This window comes from Cnephaeus nilssonii (genome assembly GCF_951640355.1).
Source record: "Cnephaeus nilssonii genome assembly, chromosome: 8".
NCBI classification, from domain to species: Eukaryota; Metazoa; Chordata; class Mammalia; order Chiroptera; family Vespertilionidae; genus Cnephaeus; species Cnephaeus nilssonii.
In genome coordinates this window covers 86,083,575-86,089,574 of record NC_137079.1, presented here as the reverse complement: position 1 = coordinate 86,089,574, position 6,000 = coordinate 86,083,575, and positions in this window count along the sequence as shown.

Below are 6,000 nucleotides of genomic sequence, written 5' to 3'. Positions count from 1 at the left end.
TTGTAGTTTATTTCTAATATTATGTCACTGTGGTCTGAGAAGATGCTTGATATGATTTCAATCTTCTTGAATTCGGAGAAAGTTTGCCTGTGACCCAATATGTGGTCTATCTTTGAAAATGTCCCATGTGCACTTGAGAAGAACATATATTCCATGGCTTTGGAGTGAAATGTTCTGAAGATGTCAATTAAGTTAATCTGATCTAGTGAGTCATTTAGGATTGCTGTTTCTTTGCTGATTTTTTGTCTAGAGAATTTATCCAGTAATGTCAGTGGGGTATTAAAGTCCCTTACTATGACTGTATAGTTGCTGATCTCTCTCTTGATATCTTCCAGGAGTTTTTTTTATGTACTTGGCTGCATTGGGTGCATATATGTTTATGCACCAGGGTTATATCCTCTTGTTGTATCAATCCCTTTAGTACTATGAAATGGCCTTCCTTATCCATAATAGGCCTTCACTTTGAGGTCTAATTTGTCAGATATAAGTATTGCTACCCCAGCTTTTTTTTTTTTTTTCATTTCCATTTGCCTGGAACATATTTTTCTAACCCTTCACTTTCAGTCTGTGTGAGTCCCTTGTTCTGAGGTGGGTCTTTTGTAAATAGCATAAATAAGGGTCATGTTTTTTAATCCATTCAGCCACTTGATGTCTTTTGATTGTAGCATTTAGTCCATTTAAAGTTATTATTGATAGGTACTTGTTTATAGCCATTTTTTATTTTTTTGTGCCTGTATTCCTTCTTCCCTTTTTATTTCTTCTTTTTGCATCAGTCCCTTTAGCATTTCTTGCCTTGCTGGCTTGGTGGTGATAACTCTCTTAGCCTTTTTTTGTCTGTGAAACTCCTTATTTCCCCTTCAATTTTGAATTATAACCTTGCTGGGTATAGTATTCTTGGATTCAGTCTCTTGCTTTGCATCACTTTGTAAACTTCCTTCCATTCCTTTCTGGCCTGATTTGTTTCTGCTGAGAAATCATTTGATAATCTCATTAGATATCCTTTGTAAGTAACTTTTTGTCTTTCTCTTGCAACCTTTAAGATTCTCTCTTTGTCCTGAACGTTTGCCATTGTAATTACAATGTGTCTTGGTGTGGGTTTTTTAGATTCATCTTGTTTGGGACTCTCTGTGCTTGTGTGACTTTTTTCTTCTCCACATCAGGGAAGTTTTTTGACATTATTTCTTCAAATAAGTTTTTAACCCTTGTTCCTCTTCCTGTCATTCTAGCACCACTATTATTCATATGTTGCTTTGTTTCATGTTGTCCCAAAGCTTCCTTAGGCTCTCCTCCTGTCTTTTAATATTTTTCTCCACTTGCAGTTCAGTTTGGGTGAGTTTTGCTTTGCTGTCTTCTAATTCACTAATTCGGTCCTCCGCTTCTCCTAATCTACTGTTGAAACTTTTCATAGTGTTTTTTATTACAGCTATATCACTCTTTATTTCTTCTTGATTCTTACATAAGTTGTTAGTTTTTTCATCCATCTGGTTTATGAACTGTATGACCCTTATTCTGAATTCTTTTTCTGACATATTGTATGCCTCCATTTCACTTAGCTCCTTTTCTGGCAATTCCTCCTTTTCTTTCCTTTGGGTTTTTTTTTTGTTTCCCCATTTTTGCTCTCACTGAAGGATCTAGGTGTTGAGTTGTGCAGGGGCTGCTCCTCAGGCAATCGTGGCAGCAGCTGCTCCTCAGTTGGCTGCGGCTCCTCTGCTTGGCGCTGCTTGCATGGCTGCTTGCAGCAGTGGTGGCTCCTTTGGCTGGCGGGGGCATGCTGCTCCTTGGACAGGGGCAAGCTGCATGGGGTTGCTGCTTCTCTGACGGGAGCAGGCTGCATGAGGCTGCTGTTCCTCAGACAGAGGCTGGCTGCTCTCACAGCTGCTGCTCACGTGGTCATGACTCCCTGGGCTAAAGCATTGGGCCATTCAGAGGGTAGAGTGCTTCAGAACTCATAGGAGCCTGTGGTCGGGGTGACTGGAGTCTCAGTGACTGTGGGAACACAGCCAAGGCAGCAAGTGCCTGGCGGGGGTGGCTGTAGAGTCCTGTGTGGTGTCTGAGGGCATTCTGGGTGGAGGTGAGGCTGGGATCCCAGTCACATCAGCTCTCCCCTTCAAGAAGGTGTGGCCTCTGCAGAAGAGCTGGCTGCCCTGGGACTATTTGCAACAGTAGCAGAGGCTGCCTGGCTAGGCGAGCCCAGTCTGCCTGCCCCCAAAGGTCCTGCAGGATCTAACTGTCCCTCACTCATGTACACACACACACACACACCCCACATGTCCACACACTCCTCTTTCGCTCCCTCACTCACGCTCTCTCCCTCACTGCCGCCATCTTCCTGCCTCTGTAGTTGGGTCTGGAGTATAATTGACCCATTTGTGGGTGGAGTCTCCTCTCTGGTGTCTGGTTATATCCATAGAGGCCACAAAGGTACCCAGCAAACCACTCGACCTGGGGCCCTCAGAGGACTCAGCTGGGGCCAGCCCGGTACACAATGTCAGGGGAGCTTAGCGGGCTGTGTTGACGTCGCATGGGCATGCCCTGCCAGCTACCCCAAGATTTGTTCTTAATCAGACGTGGGGAAGACACACGCCACTTTAGGGAATCCTGTATGCCAGGCACCTACCTACATTGGCACTGCTCCTCTGAGCCACTCTGAAGAGGAGGCTTCTTGTCCCCATCACACAGGTGAGGGGAGTAGAGGGAAAGAGCTGCATGGCATGTGGGAGTGGCCAGGTCCTATGTGACAAGCTGACACTCCCCTCCCTCACCTCACCAAGCCTCCCATAGAGCAATTTCAGGAGAAAATAATGATTTCGCTCCAACAAAGACAGGGGTTGACGGAAATCCTCAAAGGGAAAGTTAAGGAGGAATAAGCTTTTCCTTCTCATTCAGGCCCAGATATGCCTGTTACTGTGTATTTACTGTGCTTGTCTTGACAGTTAGACAGTGCCATTGATGTTAGCAAGGTTAATTATGTCAAATCAGACACTTGTGAACACTGCTGTTCCATATTCAGGACTGCCAAGTCACCTTCTTCACCTGATAAACACCTTCTTTCCCCCTCAAGTTAACTGTGTATTATTCCATAAAGCCTGTTCAAGGAGGGCAATCGCAAACAGTGGGGATTGGCTACACTCTCAGGGCCAGCGCCAGACTCTTATTCTCAGTCTAGGGCAGCAATGCTCAGAGTCTTACCTGGGAGCACTGCCACTCCGTCCCTGCTGCTCCTCACGTCTCCTCTCCCGTGACAACCCAAAGGAGCTCTCTGACTTACATTCCCTTGAGTTCTTGCTGCGTTTTCCTGGATGGCTTTTTTAAAACTTCCCTTAGCGGTGTCCAGTTGAGGGACATCCAGTGTTTTGGGGACCGAGCTGAAAGAGGCCCTAGCTTTTGCCAGTTGTCAGTACCGCAGTGGGATGATGTGTGCCTGTGGGAACTCCAGAAAAGAACAGCCGGAGCGGGGCGGCGGCGGGGGGGGGGGGGGGGGGGGGGGGAGGGAGGGGAGCTCTCTAGTCCAGGATCCACCGCAGATGGGCAGGTTTCTGCCAGGAATAAACCAAAGCTGGGGCAGGAGGTCTGTAGGCAGAAAGGGCCCTGAGTCTGGTGTGTGTACAGGCAGTCCCAACTGTGTGGAATTCTCCATCCACCAGGAGCCCGACGAGTCAGAGCTTTTATTCTGAACCAAAATTGGGAAGAAGTACAAAAATAACATGTGTGGAGATCACAAAAGACGTCCCTTCTCCATTCCCAAGGGCACAATAGGGACACAAAATCAGACACGAGTCAGCCCTGTGCCAGCCTGGAGGGTGCTCAGGCCTCGCTGGGTGGCCCAGCTCCAAGGGGCAGGTGCCACTCCGAAGCTCAGGCAACAGGCCCAGTCATCTCCCCGGGGGCCCAATTATCAGAAAGAGCCCTTCCTGCCAGTTCTGCCTCAGGATGCACACCTTCCCAGGAGCAGGAAAGCAAGACCCAAGCTGTAACTATCAATTCCTTGATTCAGTCTGCACCCCTTCGACACTGGAGGCTTGAAGCCCCTTTCCTGGCCAGAGAGTCACCAGGCTGTGGCTGACCTTGAGAACAAAGGCATTCATTATCTCCAATAGACCTCTTTTCAATTTGCAATTATGAACCATATGCAATTCCAGAAATTGGCAAATGTTGACAAAACTGGCAGGAGGTAGGAATATTTTTCAGGATTTCCAAATGAAAATCACACTCAGAAGAAATCTCTCTCAGAATGAAATCTAAAGTGCTTCCCTCAGCCTACAAGGTCCCGGGTGAGCTGGCCCTGCCCCTCTCTCCCCTCCAGCCACCCTCCTTCACGCTCACTCCTCTCCAGGCATGCTGTTCCTCTTGTGGTTTGTGAAATGGGTCAACCACGCTCCCGCTCACTCTTACCTCAGGGCCTTTGCACCTGCTGGCCTCCTGGCAGTAACGCTCTTCCCCGGCTGCCTGCCTGCTTCCTTCAGGACTCACTCAAATGTCCTGTGGCCAGATAAACCTTCACCAGACACCGGGAGCGCACACTCACTTTCCTAAGTCAGCCACTGAAGCTTACCCTTTGGTTCCTATTTTATTAATATCTTCAAGTTGAATGTTAGGAAATTTGGTGAATTCATTTAAAGCCTTATTGATGATGTGTGCATTTTAGGGGCAAGAGTAAATGCTGTAAATCTATTTTATTTTGGTTTTGGTTTTGGTTCCTCTTCCAAATGTCTTTCCTTTGCTTTGCCTTCCAATTGAAAGCCATGAAGTCGGTCCCTCCGGATAACTTCTATGATACTATATTAAATGAGCACCCTGACTTACTGGATGACGTGGACCTCGATGACAGTGTAAGTTGGAGAAAAACTTGAGACCACCTTGCTTCCATGTTGGGACGGGAAGCCCCAGGTCAGCTGGCACTGCCTCATGAGCCCTGGTATTCTTCGCTTCACTCTGTCGTTAGCACAGCCCAAATGAGCTTTCCTTATAACAGACCTACATTTCAATGACACGCATTCAATCAAAGAGGGTCATAGAAAGCCAAATGTGTTGCTCCTGGGCCGGAGTTTCAGAGCGCCCTGCTGAAATATAAACAAATATCCTCAAGATTGCTTTTGAGTCTGGCCAGGTGGCTCAGTTTATTAGAGCATCGTCCCATACACCAAAAGGTTGTGGGTTTCGTTCCCAGTCAGGGCACATAGCTAGGTTGCAGGTTCAATCCGCAATCAGGGTGGGTAACAGAGGCAACCTATTGATGTTTCTCTTTCATCTCTCCCTCTCTCTCTCTCTCCCTCTCTCCCTCTATCTATCTATCTATCTATCTATCCATATATATCTCCCCCCCCCCCCCCCCGCACCTTCTTCACTCTCTGAAATCAGTAAAAATATATATTTGGGTAAGGATTTAAAAAAAAAAGATTGCTTTTGAAATCAGGAAAGCCCAAACAAAACATAAGTCATCTAGATCTCAAGACAAATCATTCTGTGTAGAAAACCTTTGTAAAAATTAAGTTAGATTCTGGAAAGATGACGTAGATGTACTTTTCCCACTAAGTACAGCATAAAACCCTAGACATTACATATAAAACAAGCATAAGAAACTTCTGAAAGGCAGAGAGAAGGCCGACTGGCTAGGGACCTGGGGACTTCATGGATGACATGGCAGCGAGTTTCCTGAGTTTTCTTTTTGCTTCACGTGCCCCTGGCTGGGTGCCAGCAAAGACAGCAACCGACGACCGAACAAGCACCGACAGCAAAACCCCTAAGGTGTGCAGGGCAACATGACAGATCCTAAGGAAAGCCTGGTGCTTCTAACCAAAGGGTAGGAATGGGGCAGCCTAGCAAGCTAAACCTTAAACGGCACCCTCTGCAAGCAAACACCGCAACCAACAGTAGTGAACCACCCGGGGGGTCTGCGGTCCTGCTAACACCGCCTTCGGAGGGGCACAGAACCAGCCCTGGAGGGTCAGCAGGCGTCCTTTCCCCAACTGTACCCAGCAACCAAGATGTGATGGACGTCGT